Consider the following 14,242-nt stretch of genomic DNA (forward strand, 5'->3'; position numbering starts at 1 on the left):
GTAATAAAGCCTCGACCGCAGCGTGTTAGTGGCCTGAATGAATGTGAATGTGTTGTAGTAAAAAAGAGCAACGACAGGCCTGAAGGACTTAAAAACATTACGACCATTCAGGAGCAGCAGCTCCATAAAAAACAAACCCAGCAGGCAGGAAGTGGATGATTACCTGGCTGAGCTGCTTCCTGTGGGGAGTTTTTTGAGAGCCAGGCTGTGGTGTTTGGGCAGTGTGGGCCTATGTGACCTCCATGGGAGATTTTTTGGCTATCTATTACAAGTGCTGTTTTTTAAATTGAAAATGAAATTGTGATTGCTTTTGTTTTTAAATCAGATCATTCAACAAAACATGATGTTACAAAATCAAAAATGGAATAAAACATTTTAAAAACAATTATTTTATTTATTTAATTAAAGTTATCGGCAACAATATCACATCTGTGAAAATGTAACGAACCCTTGATTACTCATCATAATCGTCATCATTTTCATGTTTTAAAATGACTTTACCCTGATCAGGGTCATAGTGAGTCTGGCTTTGCCCAGAAACACCGGGCACAAGGCAGATAGACGCCAGGACTGGGCGCCAATCCATTGTGGAGCCTCGATCACACTCCAATTTCCCAAATATAAACAATCATGTCTGTATGTAAATGAGAGTTTGGCCATGGCTGATTACACTGCTTGGGAATTAAACCCTGGATCCCAGTGAGCCACCAAAGCACTACCTTGTTACCTAATCAACCAATTTATATAGGTAAGCAAATAAAATAGCAAATAGTGGCAGTAAAATGGATCATACCAACCTCAAAAACTTTCAATGTCACCTTTGATACCTTTTCAAAAAGTCTACACTGGTTAGCACCTGCTGAGATTTGAACCCATAATAGACTGCTGCACCACCCGAATGCCCCTAAACATCAGTGCTGTACTATTCACTATGGATAATGTACAGGTTTTGCTTGTAAGACTCCCCCCACCCCAATGGAACATGGTGTATTTGTTTATCATTATCAACAAGCTTTCATTCAGATACAAGAGCAATTATGTCCAGACTGTTATAATGTTCATAAGGCTTGCAGTTGGTGTTCCAATTCATCCAAAGGTCAGTACTCTTTATTGTGAGAGCCCAACAAGAATCCGATTGAGAAATGGCCAGAGTTCTGCAAATTAGTGCAATTTTTCTAAGCATGGCTATAGCAGATTCCAGTAGGATTAACAATCATGCTGCAAGTAGCACATTTTCCTCTCTGCATTTCCTTAATAACTCTGGGCATCAAGTCCGACATCCTGCTAAGAACAAAACTGCCTCACAGTCCGGCTTTTTAAAGCCGTCGGTTTTGTTGAGTTGTCGTCTGTGTTAAATTGGCGTGCTTCTCTGCGGTCAGAAAGTACCATGGCGCACGGCTCATGCCTGAAATCAAGCGAAGTAAGAAAAACACAACAGAGAACCAGAACCGCAGATGGGCTCTCACTGGAGCGTTCAGTTCAGAAACTGCTGTTTCACAGGAACCCGACTCAGGTGAATGTAAGCACTGTTCAGACAGAATGACACATGTATGTGTATGCATGAGTGTATGTGTGTGTGTGTGTGTTTTCACTGTGTGGTAAGGCCATCGTTAAACCATTATGGTGAGGATTGAGTCACAGTATGTCCACAGTATGATCTGAGGTCATAGCATAGCACACAAGAACCCAAACAGAAGCCACAACCCCAAAACCGAGTGGATTGGACATTTTTTGAATCTCAAAGGAAAGCTAATTAGATTTTGTGCATCGCTAAATTTGGATTTCTGTTGCTCATTTTACTTACTTATTTACACTAGTCAATTTACAACATACGTTTATCAGCATATTTTTACACCTTTTACACATATGGCACCACACCCATTGCTAAAAAGTGTTTTTGTTTGCCGAAAAGGCTGTGTCCTGTTCCAGCATAACAGTGCCCCTTGTGCACCAAGCAAAGTCTATAAAGACATGATTTTTTGAAGTTTGACATTGAGACCCTCCAGAGGCCTAAACGAAGCCCAGACATCAACCACACCAAACCCCATGAATTGGAACATGGATTACGAGCCAGGTCTTCACATCAAACATTAGTGCCTGACTGCACAAATGCACCTGACAGATTGAATGCAAAGTCTCACAGACACATTTGGCCATATACTTTGTAAATACACCTAATTCTTTATCTCTAAAAATATCAACAACTTGATTTGATCAACCAAAGGCTGAGTCTTTCGAAGAAAAGATGATTTTGTGTCAAACTTAATGAGCGAATGGTCAATCAATTCAAAAAGAACATTTCTCAACACAAAATTACAAATAATTGAAGTCTTTCACCATCTACTGCACATAATTATTGTGAAAAGATTCAGGGAATCCAGAGAAATCTCAGTCTGTGCGGGGACGTGAAGAGAACATGCAAACTCCACAGAGAAAGGGCCCAGACATCTTTATTAGTCAAATATATAGATATGCAGATCAATGAAATTATTTTTCCAAATATCCCAGCTTGTTTGGAAGCTGGGGTCAGAGCGCAGGGCCAGCCATTAGACAACAGAAGAAAGGGTAAGGACAGAAAGCAGAAAGGGTTAAGGGCCTTGCTCAAGGGCCCAACAAGCACACAACACAGAAGAAAACCCAGCAAGTCTGGGACTGTTCGAGCCGTGCTTGCTGTACAATTCTCAGGCTTGTACGAAATGTCAGCTATACTTATTTTATATGAAAAAATAATAAGACAATAAGGTGCACAGAACAGCTTCTGTTTTACTGCATCTTGGCTCAAAAAACAGAATTTAAAGTTTCACAGATGTGTACCTAGAAGCAAATAATCAGCAAACAACAACCTCCCAGATATAAACTTCACAAACCAGGACTGTATTAGAAAAAGGACTGCGCCCAATATTCCACGCACCAATTTCTTGATTTCTCGGCAAGCATTTTGGAGAAAAACATTTAAGAATCCGCCCCTCTGGTGATAATTACGTGACTTATGACGGACTACCACGGAAACCAGAGAGACTTCTTATTCCGAGGGTTATAAAGATCCTGCTGCAGTTCTGTGGTCTAAAAGAAATGGCAGCGATGGCATCCTCTGAATCAGAAAAAGATGTGGAAGCCCGTGCCCAAATGCCGTTGACTCACTGTCTGAACGTTCAGAAGCTGCCGTGCCAAACGTGTCGATTCTGCTTTTTACCCAAAGTCTGACAAGGTAGCTGAACTTGCCCTAACAAAGACAAACATGGTTCCACTTTCCCAAAGAACTCCTGTTCCATGCTGTCTGTTGTCCCACAGTCTGGATGTCCCAAATTCCAGGCTTGAATATGGCGTGACTGTTTGTTTTCTGAATTCTTGCGACTGAAGTGCTTCAGTAAATGTCAGAATGTGGACACAGAGCGAGAGTCTGAGAAAGGATGGATGGGTTGTGGAGTGATGAGAGAGAAGTTTATCAAGCCTAGACATCATTTCCTCCAGAGCAGTAGTATATTTTATTACTTACAATTAAAATAAATTACATCCACTTAGCAGTGTGCAATAAAATAGTAACAGTGGCATTTAAAAAGGTTAGAACACCCTTCTAATTGTAATATATTTGAAGGCAGGAAAATAAAATTCTACCTCACACATTTTATTGTCTGAAATAGCAGTTAAGTAAAACTGTGAAGGACTCAAGAAAACATTAAGAAACAATTGCTTGCACCCCTATATGACAACTAAGGACCCACAAATGTTTAGCTGCCACAGGAGTGATCTGCAAGAAATATCCATCAAAACAAATCCTTATCTGCTTTCTCATCACATGAACAGTAAAGGTCTAAGTCTGAAAGACATCTAGAAACATCTAGAAAGTTATTTTTTAAAACTAAAGAGATGCACTTACTAAAGAAAATGCAATTGTGAATGCAGGCCAGCAGTGGTAAAGTATGTAGGGGGGTAAATACTTTTGGTCATGCAGTTGGTGGCGTCCGAATACTTCTGTTAATGCATGCAAAAGTTCAGTAGATCAACCTGCCCTTCAACAAATTGTGTGGCAGCCAGGGGCACCAGCAACATTGCACAAGTAGATCTTGTGATTCCACAAATGTGACAGTCAAGAAACTAAAGAGACCCCGCACTAGACTGGCGCCCTTTCCATGGTGTGTTATTGCATTGCACCCAGTGATTCTGGGGAAAAAAACAGAACCATTGTGACCCTGACCAGGATAAGGCTTCAGTAAAACATTATAATAAAATGAAAGGTTTCAAATGGAGTTCAGAGACACTTTATGAAATGCAATGTAGACAAAAGGCCAAACTGTTGAAAAACCACATTAGTAAGGACATCCAGACAAAAACCACATCTGTGCAGCTGTGGAAAACTACTGCTAGTCAGAATAAAGCTATATACCACAACACACGCATTCATACACGCTAATGATAACAGAAAAAGTGAGTGTGTTCGGGTTGGCAGGTCAGCTCGGTCTGTTGCGTAAATACCTGTCCTCATTGCTGAATAGACAGAGAAAACTGGCAGTGCCACACCAGAGGTCAATAAGGCCCTTTCAACACACCACCTATTTTATACCACAATAGTGCCACTGTCGGCATAAGACCGCTGCACAGTGTGCGCTATAAACCGTGAACATATAAACACACCATTATGTTTAATCATTTATCCATACATGCTGAATAGCGAGCATTTATTTTTATTCTATAAACACATTTTATACAATTCATGGGATAAAATTAACTTGCAACCGGTTCCTGGTAAAAAGGAGGCAAGTGTTTACAGAGTGTTTGATGGAAAAGGGAAAGCTTGACCTCAGTGTGGACACATTGGCAATAATCGCACAGGAACCCACATTGCCAGCTTGGAAACAAACACACACACACACACACACGGTTAGCATTAGACTCATAAAGATGATACAAACATGTTTTTGTCTCATGCCTGGACACATTTGTTAAAAACAGGAGAATCACAGAATAAATGAAGGGGAATGGTATGCCAGGTACCAGATGTTGTACCCACCCTACAAGATGTGCCACTGTGGCAGCAAGCACTGACTTTAGCTGGCAATAAAAAACAACACTGTCTTGGGATGCTACCTGTCCAATAAATCAATTTACATCTTTGAGCAAATTGGAATAACCAACTCTTCCACCAGTGTTTGATTCTGTGGCTGTAAGCTCTATCTACACATAGCCATTTCATCTACATGTGGGTTGTGTGAGATTAATACAGATTAAAAGTAAATGAGAATTTATTTACATTTGAAAAGAACTCGCATTCGTCCACCATAATTGTATTTTTTTGTGAGGAAAGTTTTGCTGCACTGAATCCTGGGATTGCTTTCACCGCTAAGGAAGAATCGGATGGTCCCTTGTTATTCAGTCAGTTTATCGCTTTAAATTAAGGCACCTCAGTAGGAGCATTGTAAGGTACCTAAGAATTTAGACATGTCTTCTTCTCGGGAGCGTGTAGGATGACGTAAAATGCGTCTATTTGAGAGCTCACTAGATTTTTCAAACAGACCCTAAATGTCTAAAACAATGTGTCTCTATGAACTACTGTCAGGCTGAAGACAGAGAAACATGATGATGTAATTAGAAGGTCACCGACTAGACACACAGGTGTTTTCATTCAGCTTTTATAGGAAAATATTAAGTTGACAAATGGAAAAGCTGTTGACAGGACCGATGGAAACTGGCTACAACACACACTTTATAAATGAAAGAAAAGGGGTAGACACTTCAGAAAAAGCTATTCTCGGTGTAATTCAGGACAATGGTTCATTGTGGCTTAGTATACACACGTGTACACACACACTGGATCTGTTGGATGTTCGATTAAGTTGTAAGAACATAAAAATGCCTGTTCCTACACCAAAGTCATCTTTGTGACTTCTCCTTGCCACTTTTAGGATTGTTATCCTAAACCTTATGCTACAACGAGAGGATCCCATTAGGATAATGAATATTTTGGCAAAAACAAATTATGCATATATTTTAAATCTAATGTTTAAACAAAATACATCTGTTTTTGTGGTAATAGCTCCGTCAGTCTGACACGCATCTGTGGTGGGCTGTTGTTTCCCCCAGCTTTTTCCTAAAGGTTTATTTAAGAATACCAGAGTCATGAGCTCCTTAAATGGAACTGAAGCGTCTCAACTAAGCAAATATTTTAGACACATATTGGATAAATATTCACAGAGGGCCCATGCCAGTGCATACAGCACCCGGCTACCATGTGTCTATCAGCCATGGGAGCTAAACAGCAGGGCAGATGGATTTATGATTATTAGAAAGACCCATTTAAAGGTGAGAGGGATTAAAAAGAAACCAAAACCACAAAAATTAAAAGGGCTCACCCCAGCATGAGTTGCCATTGTGGTTGCCAACACAACCTCTCAGCTACTTTTCAACCGTCAGCGATGCTTAGACTACACTGCAAGCAAGATGCGAATAACTCATTAAATAATTAATGGTGTCATTTCTATAATGACACACTACTACGGTGTGAGTATTCAATAAGCAAAGTTGAGGAATAGAGCTAATAAACACATCAACAATATCAACATGCATATAAAAAATATAATTACGCAACAGTTTCATTTAAAGAGACTAATACAAGATAACTGAGTGAATCATGTAGACTCTTAGTTTCCCCCTTAAGCATTTGACTTATCAACAATTGCGAGAATACGCTGCATGCTCAATCCTACATGGGTTCATGGTCGCACCTATGGGCAGCTGCAATTTCGAGGCAACTTAAGCAGAACATCAGAAGCCACTGGCAGGCCGGTTCTCAAAGCCAAAAGTTTGTGAATGTGAGTTGGCAGGGTAAAGTAGGTCGAGTTAGAGGATCTATTTTCACACTTCACTCGCACATTGAGCAAGCTGTTTACATTTGGCAGGACTGGCATTACATGCGGCATCGTTTGCACATACCGGAGTGGATGTGCTTAAACGCTAATATACTTTTATGGCGTTTTGTTTGGCCGCAGACTCTGACGTGCAGTCTTTCCCAAGCCAAGCTGCAAACTTTATTAAGAAAGTAGCTATAAAACAGCTGTCTAGTTGGGTTACCATTTAAATAACGACATTTTTAAGCTCACTGCAAAAACGTTAATAAAATTTGACAATTTTTAAAATAAAAGTTTTTTCAAAGTATTAAAAAACCCTGCTCCTCTAAAATACTACATCACTCGTTTTCTTTGTTTATTCGCTGCATCATTCCTCTGATGAAGACTTCATTCGAAGCAAACTTTAACCCTGCAGAAATGGTTGGTTATAAATCCTTCTATTCTGTGGGAGATTATTCGATTGGATATTTCCAATTGCAACTACACTCATAAAATAAAAAATAAAAGTGTCTTAGCTCATAAAAGCTGCTCATAACTGAAAGAAAACTGTTCAAATATAACGATCTCGCTGAAAGCTTGATTACTGACCTTGAACATTTGTTTTCATTTCAAAACTAGGACTCGTTTCAAACTAAAAGTTCACTAATAACTACAGATCAATGCTGTTGAGATGAGAACCAGTGCTGCGAACAACACTGGCTTGCTAGCATATCTGCTGGCTGACGTCTCAGCACTAATGCTAGAAAAACAGAAGCAAATCGTTTACAGGAGTGCAAAGAGATCCTGCTGCTGCCTGATTATAATAACGAGCCTTTACCTGGAAGTGTATGACGCCATCGTGATCAGAATCAGTCGGACAAACCACCAGCCCTTCAGGGACTTTTAGAGCCACTTGAGAGTCAATAGGCAGATAGTGACAGTGGTGCATTTTTCCTGGAGTTATTTATTTATTAGGATTTGAACATCATGTTTTACACTTTGGTTACATTTATGACAGGACAGGTCATTACTGGTTACATCAGTTCATCAGTTCAAGTTTAATATCAAACACAGTAATGGGGAGAACATGCAAACTCCACACAGAAAGGACCCGTACCACTCAGCTTTACCTGAGAATCGAACCCAGGACCTTCTTGCTGTGGGGCAACAGAGCTTCCCAATTAATGTGCACTCAATATTTGGCTTCCTTGTTATTCCATTAGGAATTTTGTAAGTTTTTTTTTACAGCTGATCCCTGCTGTTATTTAGCACTCAACATTACCTTTTAGATTTAAACGACAGGTTTAAGAAGTCAGCACTGTAACAGGAAAAAAACATCAAAATCTGACACCACTGACAGTGTTAACGGCCACGAAAGATTCCTGATGCTTTAACTCAACTCTGAATGACCTGAACTCAAACATTCCAGCAGCTTTCCATCACACGTTTCCATTAAATAAAAATCTGGCCTTCTTCTCACAGGACATCCTTGAACAGATAAACAGCTCCTGATCTCCAGACTCCACAAACACAGGAAGCTTCGAGGCTATGAAGACGAAAGTGTTCACTCCAGACTGTACCCAAATTACAAAAGCATCACGTACTAAAATATAATGGTAACAAATAAAAATAAATACAAACATGACTGTTCTCCTTTTAAGGACTAGACTATTGATGGTTGAAACCAGAACCAACAGCAATTTAAACATGACCCAAGACAGGACCAAGACCAAGGAATACAAAATCAAAATGAAGACACTCCCAGATTACAGCAGTCAGTGAAGCTACAATGGAATAAACCAAACATGGCTGTAAAATAGACACTAGACAAGACTCACTAATTTAGGTTATGTCATAAATAAAATAAAAATAAAAATTTGAAGGTCCAGGAAGGTGTTATTCAGAAGGACTACTTGTAATTTACACCGAGACACTGACAGGTAAGATTTACTTGTTGCCAGGACTGTCCGTGCAGTGAATTGGTGGCTGTGGATGAAAGGATGAATGATGTTGATCCAGCTGAGTAATCACAGACTGTGTATTCACATGTGATAGCTACGTTTCCAACTGCTCTGCACACGTCAATAATCCAAAAAGCCAAATAAGAATACAATTGGGTGAAAAGTAGTTCAGGTCACATTTTCTTCTCTTTAAATAGCAAAGAAAAAAGTCAAGCCTAGATATAGGTAGTGAGGTAAATTTATCATAAAAGTTACTAAAATAAATTTCACAATGTTACAATGAAAATCTAGGATGGAGGAACACAACAGTGATGGCTCAGCAGTTAAGGTTCTGGACTAGTAATCGGAAAGCTGATGGTTCAGGCGACACTAAAACACCATTGGGTTCCTGAGCAACGCCCCTTAGCCTTAGATATTTGTGATGTAATTGGTTACAGTTGTGAGTTCTTTTGGATGAAGGCCACAAATGTCAATTAAACCTGCAATTAGGAGCAATAAGGTAAATACTGCATGTAACAATTCTAATGGGGCTGATTATACTTAAGTTCACACTTTAAGAACCAATTGAAAAATAAACTGGCACAACAGCAATGAAAACCAGCTGATATGGAACATAAGTGAACATAAGTGACCAGGGATAATTCAAAGATCTTTTCAAAATGACCCAGCTCTTCTGTTCTGTGGTAGGTAACATTTAACAGCCCTGTGACATGTTTTATTTATAACATTTAAATGATTAAACAATCTGAAAACCTTTTTGCTGCCCGTTCGTTAGCAAAACCTCAGCAACACCACTGCAAATTATAAAGATAATATTTTGGTTAAACTGTCCCCATTACAAAATTGGATTGATTGTTGATAATTGTTGGAATAACACAGGGCTTGCCTGACTTTAGGCGCCTGCCATCCTTTCTCAGCATATTAAGTTACTCTTGCATGATGGCAAATGTGTTGTAGTGTGTATAAATACAGCGGCCTGCAACTCTCGTCAGTAAGTCTATACGAACGGGGGGTTCTGGAATATGTTCTACTTTTGGATGAATGTTGAGTGGAAAATATAAACGTTACACGTTTCTGCTGTAAATGGACCTGCAGTAGCTTCTGACCTGGAAAGCATTATGACGGACATAAGTTGGGCTTGGGAATAACATGGAGGGTGGTGCACCAGTTCGGCCTGGTCTGATTTAAGCTTTTCTCCATCAGGCCTAAAAAGTGTGTGTGTGGAGGGGTTATTTTTGATATAATCGTTTTGATCATTTGTGATTCATTTGTGGTTCTTTTCAAGATTTCTGCTTGTAATTTTAAGGGACTTTTTACTTGCCACTGTCGCCTCAACAAGGGTTTTTGGTCTGTCGGTCCTAAATTCTGTAAAGCTGCTTTGAGACAATATCTAGTATAAAAAGTGCTATACAAATACATTTCATTTGACCTTTAGTGTTAAGTTTACATGACAGAATTATTGGTGAGATTCTGTACCTGCGACGCTCATCACCTGGAGCTTGTGGATTACTGAGGAAGTCCTTCCTTCTGGCCGTGATTCTTCCTTGCAATCCTCTTTGAATGACGGACAACGCCGGTATCGCTCTCCAACTGAGGTTGTGGAATTTCAGCTGCTTTTTTGGCTCTTCCTCTGGCTTCTGTTGTTTAAAGAGTCCTGAAAGAAAAAAAAAAAATCTAATTAAAATAAAAAAGGAAATGCACACCCTCAGTGTGCATGTGTAAGCTCTATTTACAAGCCATATTTGGAGTTTCTATTTTTCTATTAACTTTTTTTATGCATTTATTAGAATTATGAACTACAGAACTTTTGCACATTAAAAGTTTATGAATCTGATTTGAAAAATAAGATATTTTTCTAACTAAAGTGATATTTTTTTATTTAGTTCCAGATAATGAAATAAATTTGTCACGCAAATGTGACAAATCAAACAGATTTGTTTATATGACCATCCATGGGCGGATCTACCGGGGTGGCATAGGGTGGCAAATGCCACCCTAAAAGAAAGCCTTGCCACCCCTGCTGCCACCCCAGTTGGCAGCAACAAATTAAAAGAAAAGTTATGGCCAATTTGCAACGCTGCCACTCTGACACAGTCAAAAACTGTTTGCTTTCCCTCTCATACATCTGCCACTCATCACCTGTGTCTTACCTTAATGCCTTTCCTTTGATAATGCCCCACCTACAGTAGTGTTACCATACTTTTATCTCCTATTAATGAGATTACATTGTATGGTCACTTATTCCTAATATGAACTGTTTCACATGAAACCTTAAATGCAAGACATTGATTGCATGAGATTAAGTTTGTCTGTATGAGTTTGTAAATGGCAGCCCGTGCCCTTTTGTAGTGTGTACATACTATTTCTCATCTCAACTGTGATAACTGTGATTAAATTCAGTATAAATACGTATATATTTGCCATATGTTGCCACCCCTCAAAAATCCCTGCCCCCCTCTCGCCACCCCATAAATATTTTTCTAGATCCGCCCCTGTGACCATCCATAATTACATAATCCATAATTCCTGCTGTACATACGACAGTTGTCCACAAGATGGCAGCAGTGGCATCTAAAAGAAGCTTTACGTTTGGAAAAAGAATATATATATATATATATATATATATATATATATATATATTCAAGTGTTAACATAATTTTGACTTTTTTTATATTAGTCTTTATATAGCTTGTGTTGTACAAAAAGTAAGTCGAATGCTGTACATACGACAGTTGTCCACAAGATGGCAGCAGTGGCATATAAAACGTTTGGAAAAAGAATATACAGTATATATACAGTATATATACAGTATATATATATATATATATATATATATATATATATATATATATATATATATATATATTCAAGTGTGTATATATATATATATATGTATATATAATATATATATATATTTGAAAGCCGAACTTGATCTGCCAGCTATTTTGAAGGTAAACACAGCATTATGAGAAGCTGAAGTGTATCATTTGATGCTGAAGGGGGTGCATCAGGAACTGATGGCTCCTCGATATCATCCAATCAGTTCCTGATGCAGTATCATCAACATCAGAAAATATTCATGCAGACCAGACTCAAAGAGTGTGCATGCAAAGATATTAGCATTAATTCATTCATTCTTATTAACAGACTCATCTCGATCAGAGTTTGGTGTGTCCAACACCGCCTAGAAACTCTGGACAAAGTGCTAGTGGCCACACTGGTGGCTTGAAACAATTTAAACAAGTCAATCCAAAAACTGCATGTTGAAAGGTGGATACAAACTGGGGTAGCTGGGAAAAACAATGTGGAAACAGGGAAAATGGAAAACTGCTTACAGTGACTAGAGGCAAGGATCAAACCCAGGTCCCTGAAATCACCAGTGGCTTTGACGAGGCCTTTGATTGGCCAAACAATAAGACGACCTTTGCCACAACTTTTTTGCTCTTAATTAAAACACAATTCACACAAAATGCACTTGATCGCACATCATGTGTAAAGCATAAATGACACAGCGGGTAGCAGTATGTGTCCAGTCTTGCCGTTAATGAACCAACAGCTTATGATGTAAAAGCAGCGTTAATGGTCCTCTTGCTCAGTCGTTTTCACCCTGCAACTCATTCATAAATATTTTTTTTTTGTCATGTTTCTTTCTATTATGATCAAGAATCATCAAGAACTATCCTTATTAAATTATTAAAGTTTATGGAACCACACATCCTCTCCAGACAGGTGTGCTAATAAATTTCAGTGTGTTCTCAGACTAATGATAAGTACAGAAAAATAGAAGCCAGCACACAAAACCTTTCTGAATAAAACTTCTTGCCATACAAGCATTTAGACAAAACACAACTAAAATAAAACTCTTTTGCAATAATAAGTAAAAGTTGCACATATGATCTAAAGAATACAAACAAGAAAAGATGTTCCAGGATATATTTAGGGAGAATTTAATCTTATCAGCCAAAAAAGTTAATTTAGACATTACAACAAATCAAATATCATTGAGACCAGACCCACCAGGACCCTAACCAGGATAAAGTAGTAGTAAAACATGAAATAAAATTAAACAAAATACAAAACTTAAACCAACAATATCTTAAGGCTGTTTTTTAACGGCTTCACAAAAAAGTAAGGTCATTAATTTGTAGTACCTAAATACCTTTAAACTCTGTATCAATTAGATTAGTATTTGTTTTAATTTTTTAATTATGTATAGGTACAAAGTCAAGAGTACGTATGGTTGAATATTTGTTTGTGTACACTGTAGTAGATGTAGAAATTTTCATTTCTCCAGGTGACACTGAACCCACCACAATCCTGACCATAAAAAGGGACAGCATCATTAGAACTGAAATCAGTCCAGCAAGACCTTTGATCAGATTCCTTGTTCTTAATGGGCAGGGCCTGCACTTGGCACAATCCCAGCAGCCCCTGTGAGTTGCAGTCTCACACTCACAGTTGCCAGCTGAGATTATGCCAACATTCAGCCTGGCACACGATCACAGTGTGAGCGCACAAAGAGCTATTAGCTGTGATTGTGTAGTTATAGAGTGGAACTGTAAGGTCAACAGAGCAATCCCTACAGGTGAACGTGAGCATCATAAACAACTCACAGTTGCCTGCAGAGATTACACCATTGCTCCCCGAGTCGGTCTGTGGCTGATCATTGGTGTTCATCCCACAACATCGTTGCCATGGTGATGGTGGACGCTGGCGCATTTGGCTGCCGCTACCGTTACCGTATTTTACCGTATTTTATTGTATTTTTATCGTTTTTCGTTTTCATCTTTTTACACACCTTGTGGATCTATTTCTTTTATGTTACTTTTGATACTTTTATTTGTGCTTTTGATACTTTTTGTTCTTTCTACTGTACATCGCGTCTGCGGCCGGTGGTGAACGGTGGATGAGTTTTCCTGGGATCGGCACAATGTTGAACTATTCCGTTGACCAGCTGAGGAAGTTCAACAACTGCACTACTCCATCGTGTATTTCAGTCATCAAACAGCTTGGACTCCTTCGCCGGCCTCGTTATATTCACAGGGGCTCCCGGAGAAAGCTTGTTTATCTTCGAAACGGTAACGCTATTCCATCCTTCTGGTCAGCCGTGCGCACTGTCGCTCCGCAAACACGTCATCAGAGCGCTGCTGCCTTGCACACCAGTAGCGGTGTAGTCTCCATGACAACGCTGTCCACGGAGTGGGATGGGAAACGCGGAGTGGACTTTGCAAATCTCCGTTCTCTTCCTCGTTCCTCACAGCCAACTACACAACAATACCACTTGAAAATGGCATTGCTTAATGTTCGTTCACTCGACACAAAAAGTACTGTACTCAGTGAATTTATATCTGACAGTGAACTAGACTTTTTCTGTCTCACTGAAACTTGGCATAAACCCTTGGATTATTTTATGTTAAATCAGACCACGCCAATGGGATACTCGTATATTGATGAACCTCG

The sequence above is a fragment of the Trichomycterus rosablanca genome, chromosome 27 (assembly GCF_030014385.1).
Source record: "Trichomycterus rosablanca isolate fTriRos1 chromosome 27, fTriRos1.hap1, whole genome shotgun sequence".
NCBI lineage: Eukaryota > Metazoa > Chordata > Actinopteri > Siluriformes > Trichomycteridae > Trichomycterus > Trichomycterus rosablanca.